Raw genomic sequence first — 14,105 nt, forward strand, 5'->3', positions numbered from 1 at the left:
TGTGAGTTTCCTGGTCCTCTAAACCAGTACAGTAAATGCTAGAAAAGCTGCGCGGGTTAAAATAGTACTGCTCCGTCACGAGGTAGTAAGTCTCAATAATAAATGTGCTGTAGGTCGGCGGTCCGGAGAGGACGGCGGCTGGGTCCAAGTGACCTCTGCACTAGTGTCACACAGTTTTTATATGTTTCATACGAGTACGCTTCACACCTTGCCAAAATGATGGCTTCAGTCAGTGGTTGATTATTTGAAGATTGAGGTTTATACATAACCTTTTTTCTGCGTAGGCAGCGTTTATACATGAGGCCCCTTGTCACTACTGGTAGCATAAGGCGGTACCTGCAGTCCATTCAGATTTCACAGGTAGTCCAGCTTCTCCAGTATGGCACCTCCATACATACGGTCACAAGAAGGTTGGCTGTGTGTCTCAACACAGTCAAGAGCATGGAGGCAATACCAGGAGACAGGCCATTACACAAGGAGAGCTGAACAGGGCCGTATAAGGGCATCAACCCAGCAGCAAGACCGGGATCTCCTCCTTTGTGCAAGAAGGAACAGGAGGAGCACTGCCAGAGCTCTACAAAATGACCTTCATCGTGCTACTGGTGAGCATGTTTCTGTCCAACCTCCCAGAAACAGACTCCATGAGGGTGGCATGAGGGCCCAATGTCCTCTAGTGGGATCTGTACTCACAGCCCAGCACCATGCAGCTCGATGGCATTCGCCAGAGAACACCTGAATTGGCAGGTCTGCACTGGCTACCTGTTCTCTGAGAGCAGGTTTACACTGAGCACATGTGACAGACATGAAAAAATAAATAAATCCAATATTTTAACCCTAACCCTTGAGTAAGGGGAGGTCAGTGTGCATGTGTGGTGTAGAATATGTGTGTGGTAGAAGAGGGAGAGAGACAGAGCAGCGGTGATGTGCAGAGTTGTGCGTGGTCTGGGACAGCCCTAGTTTTAACATCAAAGAGCATTGTCTGAATATAAAACCAAGGTATCAATTACCCTGACCAGAACTACACCAAACCCTAAACTTAGCCATCTCTAACTAACACAAGGACTGCTACTCTAACATGACAATTCCAATCAGATCTTATATAGATTTGTAAAAGATTTTTGGTATTGGCCAAGCACCTCATTGTTTGCATCACACTACAGAACAGATGACTGAAACACTGTCACATCTTGAATGGCAGCTATGCTTACAAAGGAATGTGCATAGCATGTCATGACAGAATAGCTGACATCATAGTTAATGAAATATCAAACCACTCTCAGTAAAAATGTACAAACATTCTTGTGTAAACCACCCACGTTTCAGCATTGCAATAGTAATGCTGCTACTTTCTTACACTTGTTTGGTAATACACCAGCTGTTGTCATCAGTGAAGTGTCTGGTGAGGTGTTTTTTTCATTTTGGAGGTAGGCTGCAGCTTTGATTCTAGCACTGGTTTATGACAAAGGTCATTAAATGGCAACCACTCCTAAACACCTTCTCAGAACTGGGCTACAGGTGCAGACTACTTGTCTTCATACTTGGCAGCCTAGGACACACACACACAGGCTGGTCGTAAGAGGGCTTCAACAACCTAGGATGCCCAAAAAGAGGACAAAACAGCTCACAAAGTACTGTGCTCTGTCTTCTATTATTGGTAGCCTCCAGATGTGATGGAGACTTATACCCATGAGAAATTAGTGAAATGCTTTGTATTGTGAAGACCTGCTGTATGCCACTGGTCCATGATTTTGTGTATCTATTTGACTGCATCTTTAATATTTATCTCCCTGCACTATTTGCTTCCATGTGGACATAAATAAATGGTTAGAGTGTGTGTGTGTGCTGGTCCATGTCCAACATCAGCAGGACAGAATGTAATTGCACAGCAAGTGTGAGCGCTGCCACAGGGCTAAATGATGGTAATGGATCCAGAGACCTTCCATTATGTGAACTGGGAGGACAGGCGAGACAGAGCCCGGTACAGACTGAGCAACATGCTGTTTGACAGACACAGATGCTGCTGGGCTTATATGATGTTGATAATGGAAGAATCCAAAGTACAATAGTTTCTAGATAAATTCTATCTGAATATATAATATAAAAGCGTCAGCTAAACAAATAAATGTAAAATATATGAGTTTAAACTTCACTTTTAAATTCACATGACCCACAACAAGGTATTTTAATTCAATTTAATTTATATAGCGCCAAATCATAACAGAGGTTATCTCAGGCCACTTTTCATATTGAGCAGGTCTAGACTGTACTCTATAAAATTATTTAATTCCCAACATGAACAGTGGCCTTTCTCCATTTTTTAATAGTGCATAAAATTAAATGTAATTCCACTAATACAATACAAAACTATACATATTAAATATAGATACTTACTATAGGATAGCTACAGACATACAGTGCTAGTCAACACTGTCTTTTGTATTTGGCCACTGGTTCTCATCCACATCTTGCCTGAATTATCCCTGGCAATCTACTGCAGACATGTAGACAGACAGTTGTGACACCATTATTCCCAACTCTTTGTCATCATGCCTACTTGCCACTTGCCGATACGAGTGCCATGGCATCGAACATAATGAACCCGAAGCTCCACATGGAAGCGGGACATGTCAGCACACATGTTTTGTGCTGTACCTGGTTGCAGGCAAAGGAGGGATGGGCAGTTCTTTCTTTGCTGCTGGTTGCTTCACAGCCATTGTGTTTGCAAAACTTCTGAAGCAGAGCTGAATATATTGAGTTTGACTGAGTGAGAGCATACGCCAGGAGGAGGACTGTGCAGTGTGTGCTTGAGAGGTAATTGACACTACGTGAGAGACCTCTCCTGGCTCAGATTAGTTGTTTTAATTCGGACACTGTGGATTCTTGCAACATGTACGTACCCAGCGTCCCAAGTGTAGATGACACCTACTGTACAGTAAAGTTGTGGTTATAGTACTTGCTTTTTATTTGCTTTTATTTTATATAATTCTTATTTATGCAACAATATACCTTGGCAAAACCCCTTGTAAGTTAAAATCTCCTTGGCAATAAACCTGATTCTGCGCTTTTTGTTTTGGGTGAGAAAGCCTGGCTGTGCTGGGGGTATTGCACAGTACCAGCAAGAACACATTGTCTCAAACTGTCAGCAGCGTTCTGTGTGCTCGTGACATTACAAGTTTATTCTTCCAAGAATGACTAGCAAGATTGTTCTCCCAAGTAACACAAGTCCGTTCTTTGCATTCTTGGTTTTGAGAAACACCCATTATCTCTTTTCCTTTTTCCTGTCAGAACACGTGCCGCAGCATTCTGGATCAGCTGAAGAGTCTCAATGGACTTTTTTGAGCAGCCTGATAATAAGCTATTGCAGTAATCCAGCCTGTAAGTAACAAATGCATGAACTAGTTTTTCCACATCATTTTGAGAAGAACATGTTCCTGATTTTTGCAATATTGTGCAGGTGAAAAAAGGCAGTCCTTGAAGTAGAGTACAGCTAATTCCACCACCAATTCACTCTTTGTTTACCAGGCCTTTACTAGCAACCAGCCTTTTTATGTTTGTGCTGGCAACAGCTAATATTGGAATTCTAGCTTTATAGATGTATGGTATGCACATCCTGTGGCTGAGCGATAGTTTATTCACTAACAGATTTTGTGTATGAAATCAAAGGAAAATACATTGATGAGTAAATTGTTAAACTGACTCTACTTTACAATTTGCTGGCATTTCCTAAAATAAATGAGCGATTTTGTCATGGTCGTATTTTAAACCATACTTTGTGCTAATTTTCACAGATTGTTTAAATACATCTTTTTAGTTGTAAAAGGACAGTCAACTGCAGTACAGTTTTTTTAACATTTAGTATAATATATAAAATGAAATGTTTTTTCAGAGGCCTTGCGTCACATTGTACTTAACAGACCGCTAAGTGGTGTGTGCAGTGTTCAAAAATGTGTGAAGACTGTAAAATAACAATTTAAAGAAGTATTTCTTTACTAAGCAGGCTTTCTGTTTGCCAGGATGTTTGCATATTAGAAACACACAGATGGTTTCAGTTTTTGCTGTGATTTTCAATCTTGTGCCAGCATTCGTCTTTGTTTTTGGCACACAAGCTGTTTCATGGCAACATGGCAGTCAAAATAAGGCTGTATCTTCAGGCCATTTACAGCAGACACAGCGACAGTTCTTCAGCTTGATTTATTGTTCCAACAAAGCAGGACTGTTCTTACAGAAGCTGCATTTCTACTGTGGTTTATTTTAAATCAACAGCAAAGTGCACATACAGCTGGTAGTTGGTGTTGCTTGGTTGTCATGATCATTAAAGTTAATGATAAAAAGGAAAACCTGTCATGGTTCCACGTCTTGTGTTTCTACTCTTCTGCCTTGTTAATTCTTGTGATGATTTTATGTTTAGTCTAGTTCTATTTTCACCGTCCCTGCTCCTCCTCATGTCCTAGTTGATGTCTTAGTTTGTAGTCCTGGTTCTATCTTTTAGTTCTTAGATCTGCTTAATAGTTTGTTGTTTTCCATTTAGATTTCATATGTATTCTGTGTTCTGTTTCTTCCATCCTGGTCTGTTGTCATTTGTTCTGGTTTTTCCACTTGTTAGTCTGTTTTGTCCGTGTCCTCGTCTGTTTCTGACTCGTAGTCTTTGTATGTTCAGCTGTTTGTCTCATGTCTCGTGTCTATGTCTGCCCTGTCTGTTCACTCCATGTGTCTGTGTCTTGCCCTGTTTCCGGTTGTGATCTGAAGTTGCTGTCTGTATCTAGTTACTTCCTGTTTACTTTGATATGACCCACCTGTTTTATGTTTCCGCCCTGTTCGTTTGTCTTAGTATTTTATGCCTGTGTTCTGTTCAGTGTGTGTTGGATCATTGTAGCTGGGTCGTGTGTTTGTTTCTGCCTCGTGTTCCTGCTGTACCTTGTATTGTGGTGGCAGCCCGGCTGACGGTGAGTGTCCTGTTTATTTCTCTTTTTGCTTGTGATTCTGTTTTCCCCTGGTGTTTTGTTTTTCCTGTGCTCTGCCTGCCTCCCTGTGTCTCCTCCCCTGTGTGTGCTCTCTCTCTCTCTCCCTCCGCTCCTGAGCCCAGCCAACGACCCGCACCTGCACCTCGTCAGCCACCTCCTCTGCCTGCCACACCTGCCAGCAATCAGCCTCATCTCTGACAGTACTTCTACCCCGGTTCTCCACTCAACCCCCGCTTGATCATTGTTGTTCCTTACCCGGTGCCACTTCACCACTCAAGCTTGTGAGTATTCTGCGTCATTTCTGTTTTCCTGTACTTTGTTTCCCCAGTGTCTGACCCTGTCTGTCTGTCTCCTCTCCAGGTTCACTCACCCCTGTTCTGTCAGCTGGGCTCGCCACCCTGCCCTCTCCCCTTGGACCTCTTCCATGGCGTCCTCCTGGCTCCTCCCCGTGCCTCCTTACTTCCTCGGTCCCCAGTGCCCTCGGTTCCCTGTGCCCATGTTTCCCCGGCGTCCACCTCTACCTCCCTTTCCACTCCCTCAACCCCTTTTCCCCTTCAATAAAACCTGTTCACCTTGCCTGTTTTTGTATGCTTTATTTCTCCGTGCCGGGATATGGATTTTGTTAGGACTCAACCACTCTCTCTAAGTGTGTTCGCCTTTTGTTTATTAAATCCCAGAACTGAACCTGCTTTGCTCCTGTGTCCTGCGTTTGGGTTCTCAACATGTTCATACACTCCAGACTAACATTGACAAAAAACATTGATACCAGTAAATGCTAAGGCCTCAATAGTGTTTTTTTTTATCAGGAGTGGTGGAAGAAGTACTCAATCAGACTTAAGTAAAAGTACAGATACTACACAAAAATGTTACTCAAGTACCTGGTTTTAAAAATACTTACATAATCAAAAGTAAAGGTGCTACACACTCAAATATATTGATCTTACAAAAAGCAGCCTATCTTTTCAAATTCACTCAAGACAGGTTTGAATACAGCATTAGAAGTTGTAGTGAATACCAATAAGGAAAATTGATTCGCACAATGAAGTGGATATTTCCTATATGTGGGGAGGATAAGTCTGCATTATTGCTCTGCTGGTGTGGTAGTATCCCCTTCAGACTGTCTGACAGACACAGAACCCCATTTGGGACTTTGGGTATGTTAAAATGAGACAAGGAGGCGGAAACAGAACTATAACGAAATTATTGCCGCCTTCATTTACACCTAAAACTAAAACACAGAGGGTCTTTGGTGGGTTGTTAAATGCATTCTTATAGATGTAGGAAACTGAAAAGAAGATGAGGCAGTTTGAGGGAAAGTGGGCATAATATAATATAATAAATAATATAAATACTCAAATGCATCCCACTGATGACAAACCATACAGTGTGACTGTACAAACTACATTCATTTCATATCAGAACAGCTACCTAGGCAGTTGAAAATGTGACTATAAAAAACAAAAATGATTGAAGTTGAGTATCATCTAACTGGTGGTGGAGTACATGTCATCCTTTTTACAGTAACACACCTCTGAGTCTGAAGCGCCCACAGTGTGAGATAAAAGGCTGAGTACAGTCATCCATCCGAGTCTGGGTCAAGGTAGACTCTGTGCTGATGTTTATAGACCAGGCTCTGATGGAGAGCTCTGACTCTCAGGAGCCCCAGCTCATAGACAGACTTGTGTAACTGAGAAATATGGTATGACAGCTCACTGCTCAGAGTGCAGGTGAGGAGGAGTAGAGGAAGAGAGAAAACCTACAATGATCTGCTGATGAGAACAGTTAACTGAACCGCCATTTTTATCTGACTGTCTCTATTGAGTCTGCATTGATGACATTTATTAATTTGATGCTTGGGCAGATATAACTAATACTGAATATGTGAAGTCACTTCTAGTTGTGTTTTGTAAAAACTCCCTAAAATGTCATCTTTACTTTCTTCATGTCCTCTGGAATCAGTTACTGACAAAAAAGGATACTTGGTCTGACAGGAATCACAGAGGGCTTAATTTACTTTACATTTCAACCACCACAGATTACTGAAATTGATGTCTTTCAACATTCCTCACTGCTTCCAAACTTACCTTTACTTACTTACCTTTCTTTAAAATCAAGATTTTTTTTCTTTTTTTAATTAAATGAATGTTAAAGCTGCATTAATCAATATTTTTGCAATCACAAAGGAGTGAAAGGTGGCCATGTGCCTTAAAAGTTGAGAGTGAGAGTTCATTCATGCTGGGAACAGCAGCACAGAAATATGTGTGTAGATGCACTAGCTGAGATTCTACTGTAGCACACGCGAACAGCGCCTATACTATGGCTATGAAAGTTATAGTGTACTCTCCAAGTCATTAACTTCCTAATGACAGAATGTTCTCTATGTAAATGATCCACTTCATGTTCTGTGCTGTTGGATATGCAATGAAGAGATTTCATCGGCACCAATCCAGCACTCACATCCACAGATAAGTAGCAGAACCAGATTAAAGTGATCCATTTCACACTATATATGAATGCATTCTTACCCTTTCTCCCTGGCTCTCTCTGATCTCCTCACATGATGATAATGAATTTCATGCACACCACAGGATGAGACAGGATCTCAAATCTAAAATGTGGATGTTTGGAATTAAGGATTATGGTAGTGTGGTGGCCATACTGCAGCTGCTGGCCTGGCTGCATTTCAGTTTTATCCTCCATCAACCCCTTGCTGGGAGCAATTTAATGTGTCCACCCTCCGAGATGAGGCAAGGCACATCCCTTTGCTTCAGAGTCTTTACTGAGCACAGGCCCATTGTCTCTGCCAGCAAGCAGCATCCAGCCGCTTGCACTGAGAAGTCTCTTGATATCAGTGTGCATGCACATGAGGATGATGATGAAGAGGCAGCCCAGTGGCACTCAGCAGCACACCAAGGATCAACTATCAAAGCACAGCTCTCTCCTAGTTCGACAGATCTGCTGCAGGATTCCTCAAGAAAAAGGCTTTGTCACCACTTGACCACAAAACATCCCTGAACTGTCTTTCTCTCATTTATTCATTCCCTTTCACACTCATCTACCAGTTGTGTATCTGTGCCAGCAGTATGTATCTACTTATGGCCCTGACCTATGTTGGATAACACAAAATGTATTAAAGACCCTTTAACAAAACACGTGTTTTTCATGTTGGTTTATCGACATATGAACTGAAAACAAATGTGGTCTTTGGCCATGTTTTTTTCATGTAAGCTTTTCACATCTGAACTGTAAGCACATGTGAACACATTCCTACATGTGAAAATTATACATGTGAAATGAAAATGTGGTTTTTGGACACATGTGTTTAATGTTGGTTTTTCCACAAATGAACTGCAAGCGCATGTGATTATTTCATGTGAACACATTCCTACAAGTGAAAATCCAAAAGGTTTCACACAGTAAAGCGGACGTCCTACTGATCAATCCAGAGCTGCACCAGTGTGTCAACATAGGCTAGTTGAATCTAACAATAGGCATTTGTTGGCAGGTTCAGGCACCAAGCCGAAACTAAATTATTTTATGATATTTATTATGTTTTCTATATTCTGACCAACAAAGTTTTCTGCATTTATTGGCTATAATAAATTAAATAAATATGTAGATGTTGCCTAAATGGCTAGGCTATACATGAGCATATACCCACAGATATACACACAGGAAAATATATTAAAATAAAAGCAATCTTACATACATGCGTCCATACATATAGTAATCATTACTCTAAATCGTTTATTCCTTCCACCATTTGGTTATTAAATTCCGACGGTAGCCACTTTAAGTAGGATCTTTATCAACAGCTTACATATGTTTGTTTGTATGCAAGTCAAACTACAGATCAAAATCACACTCAATCCACAGTGCAGTAGAAGTAATTAATGTAATTAAATAGCATTCTTTGGACCTGCAACTTATCTAAGAGAGAGAGGAATTAGACATGGTATTACTTTATCACACATTTACATGAGCAGCTGGATAGCATTTAAGTCACAGCCTACAGAAGAACTCGGTCTGGCCTAAGTGAATTCCCATTTATTGTTGATGTGTCTAAAAGCTAACATTACATTGGTGTCGGAACTGTTGGACCCACTCACTTTTACTATCTGAAATTCCGCGTATCTGTTTGTTCACCTTTCAGAGATGGATCAAATCTATTCCACTTAAGGAATGCACTAATAAATTAAACTCCATTCTACAGCCGTCACTTTCAAGCTGCTGCTTCTTCCAATTCATTCCACTCAGCTCATTTATATCATAGAAGTTAAACTCCATTCCTTAGTTTCACTGCTCACGCCTACTGCACTGCCGTGACACAGCAAGGTAAACAAAGCATTTTAGCATACCTGCTGCTCAGGCGTGTCTTTGTGCTCACATACTAAAGCCACTTTTTAAGTGAATGTTCATCATTTGTTCACTTGATTCTTTAAAAGGCATCATGTAGTCTTTGTTGCAGCATTTAATTTAAGTTACACTTACGCTTTTTTGTTATAACACTTATAACAGAGTTATCTGACATTTTTGCTAGGCTAGCTAGCTACAGTAATGTTAACATTAATCGACCAGAGTTAGCAGCTCTTTGAATCCTGGTCAATGATAGAGGCTAGCTGTGGTACCTGTGCCAAATCTGATTCAAAAATGGACTGGACAAAAAATTATTGCATTTGTGTTGACTCAGCAGGGATGATATTATAAGAGAAAATTGATCTACAGGAGAAACATATCTGAAAGCAACACAGAATAACAGAGCTTCACAGACTTAAATTTTGTATTGTCACCTGCCACCTGGATTTTGTGTTTCCCTTTGCATAAATAAAAACATTTCCGCCAAAATTTGATGCAGGAAAGACAGAAATTGGTGCAGAAAAAAATCACCAGAATGCAGAATGTTAATGCTCATATTTTCGGGGGGGTGACCCCTAACTAACAGATTTCAGGATTCATGATAGAGACTCTATTGATACTGTATACAAAATATAAAATAGTTTTAAAAAACATTACATCTTGTTCTCTTTATATGTAGATATAAAAAACTTCTGGAGAAGGACTCACCCAATTTTATTTTGCTTCCGACGCCCATGTAACCTCACAGTAACTTTTGTTCAACAGAGGAGAAATGGAAGAACAGAGCCTGTCTGTCGCTTTTTATTTGTTAACATCTTGGCTTCTTCACTGGTTGTTGACATAAATGTAGTTCAAATACAGTAACACAATATACGGGTGCAAAGATTTCACAAGTGCAACGTAAACATACCCTGGGGGCTAAGCCCCCCCACTGTCTGTCAATCCTAGTGACATCCCTGCAGCCTAATGCAGGTTGTGAAGCCTATACCAAGATGTCCCTGTTTGCAGACACATAACTTGTGTGTTTTTTCTCTTATTTTATGCAGTTTTAGTTAGCCAAGCAGCAGTGTGGCAGACAAATATTTTATATATAATATTGTACCCATTATATTAAATTCCACCATTCACCATTATATTGTATTTATGCAGATAATATGCTTCTCCATTAGTAAACTTTGTTTCCTCATATTCTTATGTTGCGGAATTTCCGGGTTTTGATGAACCCACCTGAAAAACCATAGATACCTCCTTGTTTAAAGTCTCCTTTCCTGTTGAAATACTGGCATTGTGAGAGTGCCAAAGTCTGTTGGTTATAAAATCATCTCGTTTTTGCTGAGAGTGAGTAAAAACATTCTTTAAACTTTAATAGACATTTAGCTTAATTGATAAACTACAAGTGAACAAAATTTCAATGAATTTGATCAACGACCTTGGGAGTTTTATTGCCAGCAAAATCTGCTTCCATTGACCAAGAATGTAAGAAGCAGTCAGCAGAGTCTGTCATAGCCATGCAGTAGGGTCACACATTTTGCTTTCAATTCAATGGAAAACAAAGGACAAAATAAAGTGACAACTTTTGAATTACAAATGACCAGTGTTCTGTTATTATTGAACCTATAAACATGGTCTTGGTATTATTTTAAAGTAGTGGTCAGAATGAGCGGGAGGTACAGTAGATCACTCAATAGGGTATAATGTTGGTGTTAGATTATGGTGATCAGTGCTTAATTATTATTCTGTGCCGGAGTGCGTGAAATGTGCCGCCTGCCGAAAATAATTAATTAATCATTTATGATCAAATAATTAATTATTTCAAATGCATGGCGAACCTGCATATTGTTTTAAAGGGCGAACAGAAACCATTATTAGCTACCAAATCAAATAGTAGGCTGGATAAGGAAATCCATTAGACTTACCCTATTAGGCTGGATGAAGGGCAGTTCAGTGATGGCATGCACTTTAGAGGTGCTGGAGCGCAAAAGGCTTAAACTTAGAGGTACCGGAGCAGCGCTCTGGCTAGCTCCAGAACAAGTTAAGCACTGATGGTGATATATAAATGCATGCTCCGGCTTCTGTTTCAAAAATTTTGGACCTTGTTTACCAAGTCCAGTTGCCCTTGATTTTAACCTTATTTGGATTACTATGACCTGGAAGACTGAGAACCTTCACAGACAACTTTATTTATCATGCCGCCTTGAGTTTTATTACTGGGGAAAGCTTTTACACAACACTGTCTTTTATATACTGCTGCTGGTTAGGAATCCTTGTTCTCAAAAAGGGCCAGGCACTTTTTATTGTTTGTTTATAAGGCCATCCTACACAAACTTCCTCAAAAATCAAATTGAAAAACAGCTTTTACCATATATGATCACAGGACTGGTTAGTTATTGAGGGAAGGACCCAGGGCTAATTCTAAGAAAGGTACATACATAACTTTCCATCTGTGCCACTCAACAATGGAGAACTCTACAGAATGACCTTAAATTGAAATATACCGTGTCCATAACATTTTAAAAAGTGTCTGATTAAACATTTTACAGTGAATTGTACTTTCCTATTCTGAATGTGTTTTATTTTATTTTAAAAAGATGCTTCATCTAGTATCAAGTGTACTTTCTTTGTTTTTGCACTTGTAATACATGGCACCTCTGTAATTGAGACCTCAGTCTCAGTGGTGTTTTCCCTGTATTACATATACATTTTTAAATTATTTTTTAAAAAGTTTAAAATATTAACAATCAATATGTATCAAAAATCAATATTTTTGACAACACTGCATCTAATACAGTAAGAATTTTGTTAAAGTTTGTATGTTTGCTCTGAGCTTACCACAAGCTTACTGTGAGTAACTTGATTGACGGTCTGTCTTGAGTGTTATCAGTACTGGGCCTGCTAGCCTGTAACCACAGCTATGTATTATATGCATTTGCGCTTTTGTCTTTAAAAAAAGACTATGATCAAATCTTCTACTCTTACCAGTCTGTATTTTGTTTTTTTCCCATTATCAGTGTAGCTTTGTTTTGATTTTCTTAACACTGTTACAGGCTGATGCTCTGATGATATTTATGTGTGTCTGTGACTATGACTGTGTGTGGGAAGCCAACCTTTGAGTTCATGTGGAGTGTGTAGTACTTCAAACCAGCTGTTTTATGTTCTATATTTATGTCAGTGTCTCTGCATTTCCTTGACATTTTAAAGAGAATGCTGAAGTCAGACTGTTTGCTTTCCCTTGGAAACAAGTACAAGTACATTAAAGGAAAGATGGAGTTCAGCAACTAAAAAGGCTTCAATTCCCTTTGATGTCAAAGATTACATGAAAGGCACAAAGCAAACTCAAGTTGTCATGTTGTTTTGAGAAATGCTGTGAAATCACTGATTTGTTCTGCATTAAAGCAAAATTTTGAATGATTTTTTGAATGAACATGTTATTGGAGTCGCTTGTACTTCTTTGGTTTGCTGCTGTGTTGTGGGGAAGTTTGACTGAAGTAATGGACGGGAAAAATGCCGGATATGGTAAGTATATGGCAGAAGGACAGAGGGAACTAGAATTGAATAGTCTCTCTCTTCATCTCTAATTCGGTGATCAGAGATGAAGATAGTGACTATTTGATTCAAGAGAGTGTGTCATGGTTGCTCTGTGATTTCCAGAATTGCACATAGTTTGCAAGGTTCTCAAAACGGCTCAGCAATAATTAGACTTTGCAGTAAAGTCAGGTGTAAGCTGACCAGATTGATTGGTTTTAGTAAGAAGAAAACGTCTCAGGTTACGTATGTAACCCTTGTTCCCCGAGAAGGGGAACGAGACACTGCGTCGGTGACGACACTATGGGAACGCCTCTGGGCGTGGCAGGGCTGAATTATGAATGAAACTACTCCAATTCTATTGGTGTTGCTAGAATGGTAGCGTGTGACAGCGTAACCGGAGGCGTATATAAGCACGCCGACACACAGGACACATTAGCCCTTTTCTATGAAGCAAGGCACTCCAGGCGGGGTGAGGTGTGGCGGACCGACGCAGTGTCTCGTTCCCCTTCTCGGGGAACAAGGGTTACATACGTAACCCGAGACGGGGAACAAGGGTTACATACGTAACCCAAGACGTTCCCCTTCGAGGGAACTATGGGAATGAGATACTGGTGCCGGGTGCAGAAGGAAGGTCCAGACTGTAAACCGGATGAAGTGTGAGGGGTGTCCAGCCGCGTCACACAAATCCTGGGGCGACGCCCCTGCGAGGAGGGCCCTAGAGGCCGCCATGCCTCGAGTAGAGTGCGTCCTTACGGCCATAGGTGAAGGCAAACCGCGCACCTGATAGGCCAGGGAAATAGTCTGAACGATCCAGTTGCTGATGGCGGGTTTAGAAGCGCAGCCTTGGGGGACCCGAAACACTGGTCTGCTTTCCTCCACCGGGAAGATCTCAGAGTAGTATACAGGGCAGAGCAGATGAAGTCTCCCGTCCTCCGCCGTCACATGAGGTTAGGGATGAAACACCTGCAGCACCGTGGACCCTGCCAAACTGGACGGAACCTTAGGGACATAGCCTGGACAAGGGTGCAGGATGGCCCTGACCCTCCTCGGGGCAAACTCCAGGCATCGGGGAGAAACCGAAAGTGCCTGGAGATCCCCCACCCTCATCAGAGAGGTGATAGCGAAGAGAAAGGCCATCTTAAGGGTCAGGTGCTTGGCCTCAGCCGACTCCAGGGTTTCGAAGGGGGCCCCAGCCAGTGCTTCGAGAACCACTGCCAGGTCCCAGTGGGAACCCTAGCCAATAACCACACAGAAATACAGACA

At 41.0% G+C, this 14,105-nt stretch overlaps 1 long non-coding RNA gene across 1 annotated transcript; it reads left to right on the forward strand.

The window, feature by feature from the left end:
- Positions 1-5,103: 5,103 nt before the first annotated feature.
- On the forward strand, positions 5,104-5,537 carry LOC119899733. Its single transcript, XR_005443900.1, has 2 exons — positions 5,104-5,242; positions 5,322-5,537. It is a non-coding gene; the product is annotated as an uncharacterized LOC119899733 (long non-coding RNA).
- The last annotated feature ends 8,568 nt before the right edge of the window (positions 5,538-14,105 follow it).

This window comes from Micropterus salmoides, unplaced genomic scaffold, assembly GCF_014851395.1.
Source record: "Micropterus salmoides isolate LMB-PRFRI ecotype aquatic unplaced genomic scaffold, ASM1485139v1 Ms_hic_scaffold_1, whole genome shotgun sequence".
Taxonomy (NCBI): Eukaryota; Metazoa; Chordata; class Actinopteri; order Centrarchiformes; family Centrarchidae; genus Micropterus; species Micropterus salmoides.